This window comes from Lathamus discolor, chromosome 7, assembly GCF_037157495.1.
Source record: "Lathamus discolor isolate bLatDis1 chromosome 7, bLatDis1.hap1, whole genome shotgun sequence".
Lineage (NCBI taxonomy): Eukaryota > Metazoa > Chordata > Aves > Psittaciformes > Psittacidae > Lathamus > Lathamus discolor.
This window is the reverse complement of record NC_088890.1, coordinates 7,018,647-7,031,056: the sequence shown is the minus strand read 5'-3', so window position 1 is coordinate 7,031,056 and position 12,410 is coordinate 7,018,647. Positions and strand designations below refer to the sequence as shown.

General features: G+C 52.5%; 1 protein-coding gene across 3 annotated transcripts in view; it reads left to right on the top strand.

The window, feature by feature from the left end:
- TEX264 (testis expressed 264, ER-phagy receptor) overlaps positions 1-12,410 on the top strand; it is a 37,632-nt gene that overhangs the window by 7,785 nt on the left and 17,437 nt on the right. The gene's annotated exons all lie outside the window — the stretch shown is intronic.

Below are 12,410 nucleotides of genomic sequence, written 5' to 3'. Positions count from 1 at the left end.
CACTGCTTCTGGTCTTTTTGATGCCAGCTCTGCTGTTTTGCTCCGGCTGCTGGACCAGCTGCAGCAAGGGTGTTCCCAAGCAGCACATCTGAGAAGGGCGTCTCCAGGTTCAGGCTTTCTAGAGAGTCAGGATGATGCTGGCCAGCTGGGCGATGGAGGGAAGGGATGTGACCGTCCTTCCTGGTGGAGAGGATGCTGGGGAGGGCCTGTGCTCAGCCCCTGGCTGATCTGGCTGTCGAGTTCTGCTGCTTTCGTTTGTTCGTGTTGAAACGCACTATTTATAAACTTGCTTTTCCTGGCGAAACTCCCAGCCCTGTGGGGGAACCGTGTGAATCCTGCAGCCTGTGCTGTGCCGCAGGATGACTACCCAGGTGCTAACCCCAGAGCTTCAGTGGGGGACTCTTTGCCGACACTCTTGCGCACCCCAGCCTTAGGGAGCTGCCTGCTGGTAACCAGCAGAGGCATGTTAACACCGGCAGTGGGTGAGACCTCTGCTGCTCGTGTTCCCCTAGTGCTGGAGAGCTGGCGGAGGGCAGAACGAGTTCCCCATTCTCTTCGTTCCATACTCTCTCTGTCTTTCCCTGGAGCTCAGTTATGATGTGGGGAGTGTTGGGCCCTTCTGCCAGCCCTGCAGTGGATGTGTGGGAATGTGGGGAAGGGGCTGGCAGGAGTGGGAGCATCAGGTTGGCTGCGGGAGTGCTTGGCGATATGGGGCTGGAGCTGCCTTACTTGGGGAAAGGTCCTGGTGAGCACATCTGTCACATGAGAGATGGGGTTGTCGGAGCTAAAAAGGGAGCTGTGGATTGCTCTGGGAGCACCTTGGCAGCATTCAGCGGGAGGGGCCGATTTTGAATTAAAATAACTGAAATCGTATGGGAATGCAGTGCCCAGGGCCATGTGCAGAGGGAGGGGACACGTTTTGATCTCTGCCTCAGTCCCTGCAGCACGTGTCAGGGTGCGTGCATCCATCCCCAAGTCCTGCAGCGAAGTGTGGCCTCTCTGCCCATGTTAGACTGACCGGGGGGTTGCCTTGCCAGCCTGGGGCAAAGGGGAGCGGGTACTGCAGGTCCCTGCACACTGCACCCTGGGGCTGCCCTGGCTTCCTCTGATGTGGTGTGGGGGTCTTTGGAGGCTGTTGGCAGCTGTGTCACCAGCATCACTGCGGCTTCTCCCCTAGGCTGGACCACCTGCATCCCTGGGGCTCTGCTGGCACTTCACAGGGTGGAGAGATGGGGAACGAGAGAGGAGGGGGGTAACTTTCATGGAAACAGGTGACCTATGCCCACTTGGTGGTGGGAATGGTGGTTGCCATGGAGACAGCTTCTCCAAATAGCATCCTTCATCCCACCCCCGATGCCCGGCTCCCTTAAGCAACCCGAGACAGCAGTGAGACAGATTTGCTTTATTTATCTATTTCATGCTGTGCCTCCTTTGAGAAGGGCGCTGTTAATAAGAGCCACAGGTCAGGCCTGCTGAGTGCTGTGTGCCCCCCACTGCCCTCCCACCCCAGCAGCAGCAGGGAGGAAGCGGGTGGGAAGGCAAAAGTCAGGAGGCATGAAAGGGGACTTGGTAGCAGAGGTGGAATGCCAGCTCCAGTGGAGAGGAGTTAGCTGAAGTGGAGGGAGGATGCATGGCTGCCTGTCATACGAAGGGGGTGTGGGAGAGTGGGGATGGAGAGGGAGGAGGAGGAGGCAGGGAGAGGAGTGGAATGTAGGGAGGGAGGGTGGAGAAAGCTTTGGAGATGCTGAAAAATAGGGGAGGGGAACAGGAGGAGGAGGGGACTGAAGGGGACCTGTGGGGTGAAAGAGCATCCTATTTTGGACCCTTATTTTTGGACCTGTTTTCAGCTTAGAAAGTTCTCTGACTTGTCACTGTTGCAAATGGATGCTTTATTTCAGCAGTGGTCTTATTGCTGTGGTGTAGAGACGTCTGGTGAAGATCTTGCCCCCTGCCACAGACCACCCCTCCTTGTGAGTTTGTTCTGAGCCAGGTAACAGTGACTGCAAACACGTGCCACTGTCCCTTAATGGAGTTGTTGTTTCTTCGTTAAAAGTGGAAAATTATAGGATCATAGAATCATGGAATAGTTAGGGTTGGAAAGGACCTTATGATCAGCCAGTTCCAACTCTCCTGCCGTAGGCAGGGATACCTCACACTAAACCATGTCACCCAAGGCTCTGTCCAACCTGACCTTGAACACCCCCAGGGATGGAGCATTCACAGCTTCCCTGGGCAACCCATTCCAGTGCCTCACCACCCTTACAGGAACGAACTTCCTCCTTATATCCAGTCTAAACTTCCCCTGTTTAAGTTTTAACCCATTACCCCTTGTCCTGTCACTACAGTCCCTAATGAAGAGTCCAAAATTGTACCAAGTCCTGTGTCTTCTCTGAATTTGAGTGAATGGCAGGGATCTGGTTGATTTATCAGTCAAGCCTGCAGTCCCCACAAAAATAAATCACGCTTGCCAACAGGATCTGACAGCTGTAAACACGTGTTGGTTGGCATTAATTATGTCAGTCTTTGCTTCCTGATGATCTGGTCCAGTTGCAGCCATCCGTTTCTTTTGCCTTGGCTCTGTCTTTGCTGACCAGCCTGTGCTTGCCCGAGTCAGCTATTTGCCTATTTTAATATTGGCAGGCAAAGGCTGCTGTCTCTCCTGGGACTTTGTAGCATCTCCAGCTGGCTAGAGATCACCCTTTGACATGCAAAGAGCTTGTCAGCTGGGATTTTGGCATGTTTTAAATGTGTGTTGTCTGGACCTGTGAGCAATGTGTTGTATCTTCTCATGGAAGAACAAGCATTTCACCTGGATCCTCTGCCCGTGTTTTCTGGCTTTGACCTAACTCAATTGCAGAAATACTGAACACTCCTTTCTTCCTGGTGACACCACCAAGGTTTCCCCCAGCTGATATGGCCGGGTTCTGTGCCATCCTTTAGACTGTCCTTTCCCACCCAGCAGCCCAAACAGCTTCTTAATGTGAACAGCTTTCTGTCTGTAGAGGACCGAGAACCTACACGTGGTCCTCTGCAGCAGCCAAGCCTTGGTGCCCAGTGCCCTCGTGAATATGGCTGCACCATGTCCTTCCCCTCCTGCTCCCCTGATCACACTGCCATGGCTGCTGGCCTTGCTCAGATCTGTTGATCTCCCTGCTGTTACAAATGAAGGTCTGTGGAGCTGCGTTCCCGTCGCAGGTGGTTTGTACTTTAAAGGCAAAACCATGGAACAATCTTTTTGCTTGGCTGTGTCAGGGGCTGGGGTCAGGGATTCACAGCTGGTAAAACAATTGCAAAGAGGGCTCAATTATTGGGATGTTTTCCCCTTAAATTCTTTCTCCTGGCTGATCTAGTTTGTTTGTTCTGGGCTCTGTGCAAGTGGTCCAGCTGCAGTCTGAGCGTGTGTGAGACCCTGTTGCAGCAGCACCTCCAGCCCGTCAGCTGCTGCCCAGGTTTTTCCTCTGGGCATATAGGAAGTACTACAGAGACTCAGCCCTCTCTGTGGTGCTATTCTTCAACCATAGCTATGCTCATCCTCATGAACTCCTTTGGTCTCCTGTGAGCTCTGGGGAGCACTGCCAAGGCCACTCGGAGTTCTATATCCATCTTCCTAGGGAGAGTGAGGAGCAGGATACCTTTATCCAGAACTTACCACCACCAGTCTGGGACTGCTTCCTTCAATGTCTCATCATGTGGGCCTTGAAGGACTCTTCTAGATAACCTTCCTCCTTCTTGCACCAGTGGGTCACCCTGAGGAATATGGTTGTGGCTTTCTGGGAGCTGGAGCTCTCCATCTTTCTCCTTCCCTTTTCCAATGCCCCAAGGTGACCATGGGGATTGGTTTGTGGACGCTTTAGAAAGGTTTTGGGTGTTGGCAAGAAAGGCCTTTAGTTTTAGCAAATATGCATTTGAATATAGGTCTGTAGAGTTCCCAGGAAGACAGGAGGTTATCTGATGCCACTGTTAAGCAATCCTCACGAATCAAATAAAAACAGGGTGGTGGGGGGGGAAATGCCCTTGAGAGTCATAGAGGAGTTGTCGTGTCTGACTCGTATTGATGGCAAAGATGAGAGCAAAGCTGACAGTGTGACAGGCTGCTGTGCTGTGGTTTGGTAGGGGCTTGGAGTAAGGATACAGACTCTGGGGAAAGTGTTTTGGGAGCCTTTGTGTCTGCATGAGCCCCAAGCTGGGCTGTAGGTTGGGTCACACGTGGCTTCTGCACTGCAGATGGGCCTAACTGGCACCTGGTGCCCACCGGTTGTGTACCTTGGGGCTGCAGCAGCGGCAGGTTGGCCTGTCCCAGCGGTTGTGCCTCACATAGCTCTGATGCAGTGTAGCTGCAGACTGGTGACATCTTCAGTAGGATGGGGATGTGGCTGCTGATGGGAAGCCCTAGGGAGGGGTGGATGCTTGGGGTGGTTGGTGCAGGCAGACTCCTGGTGGAGGGTGGGAGTGTTTCCCTTTCCAGAGTTTGGGGTTTTTTCCACTTTTGTAGGGCTTTTTTTACCTCAGCTGGTCTGACTCAGAGCGGGCGACTGATGACAAGCCACCTCCCTGGTGTTGCCCACTCGTGACAGCCAGCCAGCAGCAGGGTTTGGAAATGAGGGGGAAGGAACAAGACCCATCCTACTTGTTTCCCCTCTTAGAAATAAAATCCAACTCAAATGCTGCTCTGGCTTGGTTTATCCCATGACCAAGGAAGCCCTTAACATTGTCTTCACTGCCAGTCACTCGTGGTCATGAGTGCTGCATAGTGGATTGAATTCTCTCTTCTCCCTTAGGAACCCTGTGGAAGTGTTGGCTGTTTGCAGTCTTCTCCTCCAAAGGGCAGTGGAGCACAGCCTTGATGCTTGCAGCATCTCCCTGCAGACAGGGAAACTGAGGCACAGGGGTTGTCACATCCAATCTGCCACATGCTGCTGAGGTCTGGTCTTCCACAGCTGCTCATGGCCCCAGGAAGAAAAGAAGAGAGAGCAGAAAAAGGCAGTGTCAAAGATGGCTTTGGGCAATTGTTTCTGATTGTCTGGGGGCTTGTGGGCACTGGGTAATGTGGTGGCGTGCATTAAGTACATCACACCCCCTCCTCTTGCTTAGGCTTTACACACCCTGTGTCTGCTGCCAGTAAAAGAGGTGATGTAAGTAGGTAAGATTTTGGCCTTATTTTAGGGGAAGACAGTTTAAGGATGGGAGTCTCAGCAAGCTAAAAGTCTCTCCCTACTCATCCCCTGGTTGATGTAGAGGATGAGTTTTGGACTAACTTGGCCAGCAGTGTTGGAGGACACCCATGGCTGGTGTGTGCTCTCTGCCAGGAGCCAGTGAATCTCTTGATCTTGGGCTTGGCAGGAGGAGCTGGCAATGGGTGGCACAACACTGCTTCGGCCTGAACCTCTCTGGAAGGTGACATGCAACTGCGGGGATCAGAGGGGGACACCGAGGTGCCTCTGCATGGGCTTGGCGCCTTCACAGACATTCGTCTCCTGTTGACCTGCACTGACAGCTGGTTTTCAGCAGTCTCTCTCCAGCAAGGCTGCCTGCTTGCTGCTGGTTGGCAACCCCCAGCTGCATGTCACATCAGATCAGTTTGCATGTTCATGGGGACTTCCGCTTGTTAAATGTTTTCAGCGACAAAACCCTCTGAAGAAGTTTCAGTCCTGTGAATGCAAGTGACCTCGCAGTACATGGAGGGGAGGGCAGGATGCCCACAAGGTCAGGATGGGAGCTGAGCCAGGTGGGAGGGATTTTTGGTGGACAGTGTTATTTAGCTTCATAGGGACTTTTGGACACAGCTTGGGGTTGGCTCGTGCAGCAGAGCAGGTCTGTTTAACCTGTGTCTGCAGGGAATCGTGCTCCTCCTGTGCTGCTAATGGAACATATGGGGATCCAGGGCTCTGCGTCATGTCTCCTGCCACTCACAGCAGGCATTCCCGCTTTCCCACTTATCTAGAGGAATTTGGCAGCCCCAGGCCACTACTCATCTGCTGTCAGTTTTTCCCTGGTCCTTGGGGGCGGGTGATGACTTAGCACTGGCCATGCTTCATGCTTAGTTCTCAGCTGCCCTTATGTAGCCGGACTTGTTCTGGGTATACGAGTGTGCGCTGGTCGGTGTGTGTGCTACCTGCTTCTCTGCTGCCCTGTGCTTCCAAGCACCTTCCTTCTTGCAGACACATGGCTTCTGTTTCAGCTCTGCTGTTCAGCTGCACGGGGGCAGGTGTAAAACCACAGCTCTGGTGGCAGCCCTGATTTGAGCAGAAAAGAGGTTTTCTGGCCTGGTTTGAGCTTTTGTAGTTAAAAAGGCTCCTTCCCTGCCTCTGCAGCTTCTTTCGTGGTGAAATCACCAAGTTTTTCCCCAACTTCTTGTTGACTGTGCAAGCGCTTGCGCCAGCAGCAGACAGAGAAGTTCCTATCCCAGGGAATTGGTGGTGTGGGAGGCAGGCTTCCGACCACCGTGGCCTCCCCAGTTCTGACTGTGATCAGAGAATGAGAACAGCCCAGGTTGGAAGGGACCTGGAAAGATCACCTGGGCCAACCCTTCCTGGGAAAGGGAGCCTGGATAAGGTTGTCTAGCAACCAATTGCATCCTGAAAGCCTCTGTCAATGGGAACTCTACCACATCCCTGGGGAAGCCGTTCCAGCTGGCAGCTCAGCCCTGGGTCTCTGCCATCATGGGTGCTTTCCTGTGACATCCAGCATTTTGGTCCTATTACCATCCCAGCTCCTTTTCCAGGAGCATTTCTGAAGGCAGCTCCTGGAAGGAGAGCAAGCTTCAAGTGTCTGCCTTCCCATGCATGCCAAACCGTGCAGGCATTCTCAATGGCTCAATGGCTAAAAGCCTGGCTCAGTGCTGTCTGCCAGCCAGGGGTCCTGCCTTCCATCCTGGGAGTGAGTGGGAAGCCACCTTGCTCTCTCTTGCTCTGGAAAGCTGGGCTTTGCAAGCCTGTAACAACTTTACCCAACCTTGCAAAATTGTCGGAGATGAATCTGCTCAGGCACAAAGATTTGCTCCCGCGTCGCCTTTGCATCGAGGATTAATGATCACTGAGGAAACCGGGCTTATTTCATATGGCTGTCCAAGGGAGAGAGAGAACCAAAATGGTTTGCCTTGGGCAAGGAGGGAGAGTAAAATACTACAGTGCTTTTCTGTCAGATCTCTTTATTGACTCAATCTGTACGTGTGCTCTTCCCGAATGTATTTATAGAGAATCCCAGAGGATGCAGCTGGCTCAAAAGGTTTTCTTCGTCATGTGTTGGAGATGGGTCCAGTGCTCTCAGAGACACCATCCCAAACCTTGGGGTCTTCCCTCTTTGCCAGCCAGTCAATTAATAAGAGGATGAGATCGATCTTCCTCTTTGCAACTATTTTAGCAGGGTCCTAATGAGATTTTTCTGAGCTGGTTCTTCCCTGTAGCCCTCTGAGCCAGACCTTGCCAGCTGTGCTGGGCTTGAGAAACAGCAAAATGAACCTGATCAAATGCGAAACAGCTTCTTAGAAACACTGCTCTTTTCCAGCAAGCACTGCTGGCCCAGTTTCCCTGGCTGTGAAGCTCCCACTTTGAAACCTGTGGAGCAGGGAGATAATACATTTGAAAGCAGTGGCATTTTTACCTCCAGAAAAAAGACCATTGTGCTATGACTAACTTGCACTTTTTCGATTCTCCTTAGATATAAAATGGGAGGAAAGGCGCTGCTTCAGGGAGGGCTGGAGAAAGAAAACATAGCATTTTCTCTTCTGCACCGAGTCAAAATATGGATGGATGAGTCGCGAGGCTGGGTGATGATCAGATCACAGGGATGAAAGAACAAAATTGGTTCTTGCTCCTTCCTGTGCCAAGAGCTTATGTGCCGTAGGTGAGATGAAGGCTTTTGGGCTGCATCAATGGCTGGAGCACCAGAGAGGCAGCCGAACGCAGCTGTTTGCTCTAAAGCAGGGAGTTGTGCTGAAAGTCCTCAGAGTCTCCTCTTTTGACAGGGATATGTGTGTGTGTGTGTATATATATATATATTTATATTATATTATATTTATACATATATATATATATTTATATATATATATATATATATATAAAAACCCCTGCTGTCTCTGCTTGCCTGCAGCAGCTGCTGCCCTTCAGATGCTGTTCAAGTTGATGCTGTCGTGACTGGTAGCCTTGGGCAGAGGCAGCAGGATAGAGGTGTCTTAAGCTGCCAGTCCTGTGACCATGGCAGGTGTGGAGGTCTGCGGAGCTGCTAACATCTTGGGGAGGCTTTCATAGGCTCATCATGTGGTTTTCTTCTGGTCATGCTGGTGCCTGGTGGCCGTTGCTCAGCCCGCGCCCATAGGGACCCACAGCCTTTGCAGAGTGGGTGCAAGGCATGGAGAGGTACAATGGTTCAGTGCAGACCTATGTACAACCGGCACATCCTGTTCTGCTTTGAGGAGCAAACACCTGCTGCTGAACCCTGTTGTTCTGACAAGCTGCAGAAAATCATGCTGCCAAATCCTGGCCCTCTTGATCTCCTGCAGATTTACCAGACTGGGTTTCTTCTTTGTGATCTCCAGCTGCCTCTGCCATTGCAGGGCTCCAGAGCAGCTTGTAGCCTGGTCTGTGAGCTCCTTGAAAAAGGAAGGTCAGGCTGTGCTTAATTCTTGGCTTGCTGGCTTTTGGAGAGTGCATGGGAGCCCTCAGCTCCAGGACTCCTCTTGTCCCATTTCTTTTCCAGCATGTGTCAGCTTATTCCAACCTCTGTTCAGCCAAACTGGGGAAAATCAGAGCCTTTAATAGAAACGTTAGCAGATGTAACTCCATCAGTCATGCCTTGGAGCTGGCAGGGATGACTCCAGGTTAGAACTGCCTGCAGGCAGGTGATGGAGGTCTGCAGCCTGGTGGGGATGTCCAAGCTTCCTGTGCTGCTTCCCCTACACTATCCTGGGCAAGCTGCAAGCCATGGCAAGGCTCTTTGCCTTCATGTGGGCAGTCATCTGCAGGCCATGTAGGTAGTCATCTGTCACCCCTCCTCTTCACCTGATCACATAGGAGTGAGAAAAGGCATTTGTTCCCTGCTGTCAGACCACAGCGGGCATAGGAGGAAGCAGCCCCCTGGGGAGCAGCTCAGGAATGAGTCAGTATTTGTCCTCTGTCCCCTTGAGCAGGCTTCTCTCACAATCTGGTGCAGTGTCTCGCATTGTTAAGAGACCAAAGGTATCTCTTATCCTCAAGAGTGGGTTAGCATCTGATAGACCAGTGCCTCCAGGTGTGCTAAGTCAGCATCCCATTTCTTTGTCCCCTGCCCACCTGACATTTGCCTTTCCTGGGCTCCTTGATGCTCTTGTGAGTGTGAGGACATGGAGTCTCATACCTGAGTTAAGTAGATGCATTTCTTCTGGGTTTGTTGGAGATACATTCTCCCTTAGGAACGGTCCCTCTGCCCTGCCAGGACTGGTAGGACAGCTGCGGCTGTAATATGAAAAAGGATGTGCCTCCAACCTGGAGGAGAGGAGCAAATGTGAAAGATGATGATGGAGAGCCACCTCTTCTTCTGAGTAGCAGGAAGAAACTAGAAAGAGGTTTCTGTGCTGACTTGGAGCAGAGCCTGGGTACAGCTTCTGGGACAGGATCAGATTCCTATGGCCACTGTGTCCACTTTTTCCAAAGCTCACCTTTTACAGGGGTTCAAAATACGGATCTCCTGGCCTGTGTGCAGAGGGGTAGCTGGGGAAGGCTTTACAAGGCTTTCAGGTTTGTGAGAGCAGCCCAGCAGCAGCAGAGAGCCTGAGCCCTACTTCAGCTTGCGCCAAGGCAGCATCCAAAGGATGGCCAGTAGCTCCAAGAGAGCCGGGAGTCCTGAGCCAACACAGAGAGGGATGGGACTCACAGCCAGCTCCTCTAGTACTGAGCCAGTAAAACAGGACACTGGGTCCACAAAATGGAGTCACCGATGGCACTCAGGGTGTGTTTCTCTTCCAGGTCACTGACCTCTGGATTTTGCACATCTACATTTTGCATGGCTGTGTTCCTCCTAAAGCTCAGCGAGGCTCTGCCGGTCTGAGGCTGACCTCCAAATTAAATGACACCAAACAGTATGGTTTTACATGTCAACGGGTCTGAGGGAGCAGGATACTGGGAGTTTCTGGTGCTGTGGAGTAATTGGTGTGATTATTTTTTGGTGGCTTGTATGATGACCACCGGGTGCTTGCTCCACAGGTGGATGGTTTTACTTGTTCCTCTTCTGCTAATGTGAGGAATGATAATGATGCCACAGGGATGAAGGGGGTGATGGAGCTGAGTGCACCAGCGAGAGCATGTTAGTAACTGCCCTGCGTCCCTGACTCTAGCTGCTTATCACAGTGATAACTTGTGGATGGGCACATCACATGACCACTGGAAACTTCTGCATCTGCCCCTCCTGCCTTCCACACACCACGAACCAGAGGATTTCTCTGAAAAGCCGTTAGTGTCCATTTCCCTTATCTTTGCAGCTCTATGAGGTGAAACCTAAGGCAAAAGTGCTGTTGAAGGTCAAGGACAGACCTTTAAGGCACCTGGAGGAGTGTCTGGGAGTCTCTATCCCTGTGTGGCACTGGAAGCTGTTGCCTTTCAGATGAAAACTGAGGGGGTGTCTTAGCCCACGAGGGATGAAGAGGATGTGCTGTGGCTGTTCACAGAGCGTGCCTGTCCACAGCTGCCTGCCAGCTTCATGCATTTCCTGATGGGCTCTGTTCCCACTCTGTGGGATTGTAAGGCACCCCAGGAAGGCTGGAGGGAGGGAAACCATGGCCTCATCCCCGCTGTGGGCACTGGCATTTTCTCCCTGCTACTGGATGGCTGGTTGGCTCCTCTGGGTTTTATTTCTCTGGGAGCTGATGGCAGCTCCTTGACATGCAGAAAGGTAGGTATTTATCATCTGCTGTGGCCAGCTGCTCTTCTTTTCATGCTGTGCAGATACACAGCTTGGGGTAACGTCTGCCCAGCAGTACAGTAACCAGAACGTGAGTTGGCAAAATCCTGTCAAGAGGTCAGTGCTGGAGAAAGACTTGCTGTGGTACTTCTCTAACGAGCAGTTCAGGAGATGAGCAAAGCAGAAGTAGCTGCTGTGGCTGCAGGAGCTGCCCGATGCTGTGGGCTTGCAGCAGAGGAGCGCAGCTATCGGCCCCTCTGTTCTTACATTCTCCTTCTCTCATGTGCATCTCTTAAGTGCTATGTTCACTTGTCCCTCTCTTGCTTGGTTCCTGCCTCTTTGAGAAGCCCCTGCCTGTATCTCCCATCAGTTATCTTGCAAACCTGTGTCTCCCAGTGGGAGCTGCTATGGGACCTGAGCATTGGCTCAGCTCTGGCTTTGTCCAAACCCCTGCTCTCCTGCTGGCCTAGACCCAGCTGCTTTCCTGGGACAGGACTACAGCGGCGCAGAGCAGAATCCGCTCCCTGCCCATGATGAGCTGCAGCTGCTTGGAGAAGGATGGATGGGGACAGAGGTGCAGAGAGGCTTCCCCAGAGTCCTCTCCATCCTCCAGGTATTATGAGGGAGGGCACCATAGTGCTGGGAAGAGGAGGGGCGTCCTCTGAGTCTTGAGGGACACTGATGAGGATCTTGGGCGGCTCTGGTGGCTGCAGCATTGGCTGATGGGCTGCTGTTGATGATGTTGTGCAGGGCTGTACATTGTTTGAGGTACCCAGGAGCAAAGAGCAGTGGTGGAGATGGGGAGATGGCTCCCTGGCAGGGAAAGACCTGGAAAGCTGAGTGACATGGTGCGTATCTGGAGCTTTCCCAACTCATGCAGCACCTCTGTGCACAGGACCTGGAAAGCATCTGGTTTATCGAGGGGCAGAGTCAGGCTGGGCTCCTTCCTTGCCTAATTCGCTTTGGTTTCATCTCGTTATTGATCTGCACGGTCAAGCTCACAATCCTGTGCTGGTAGAGGAGCAGTTGCCAGACTGCAAAGGTTGCTGAAAGCAGCTGCTCCCATCCCCTGCTGCCTCTGTTGCCAGCAGAAGAGCCTGGCTTTGGAGGCGCTCGGCTCATGTCCCTGCTGGCACTGCCAGCCATTGCCTCCCCAGCACACCGCAGATGTTCTCCTCTCCAGGCCAAGGTAATGAGCCCCCTGGGGCCCTGTGCTGGGGTCCCTGTTGGGCTGAGGAGGAGGAGATGAAAGCTGCAGAGGAAAGTCCCAGCTCCACCTCAGCTCCCCATGTCTGCTGTGCCAGGGTGGCTGGAAAGGTAGGTCAAGATATACAGCCGATGAAATGGCACGTTCTGGCTCGAGGACATCTGGAACTGTCCTGAGGTCCCTGATGAATTTGCCTGCTGCTGCTTCTTCACTTCCCTTACTGCTCCTTGCCTCTGCCTGGGTTTCCACCTCTTCCCGCATTGCAGGCAGCCTGCACATCATTTTGCCTTTTGCTTTCTGCCCGCCAGCACTGTTACTTTGCACTGGGGATTTC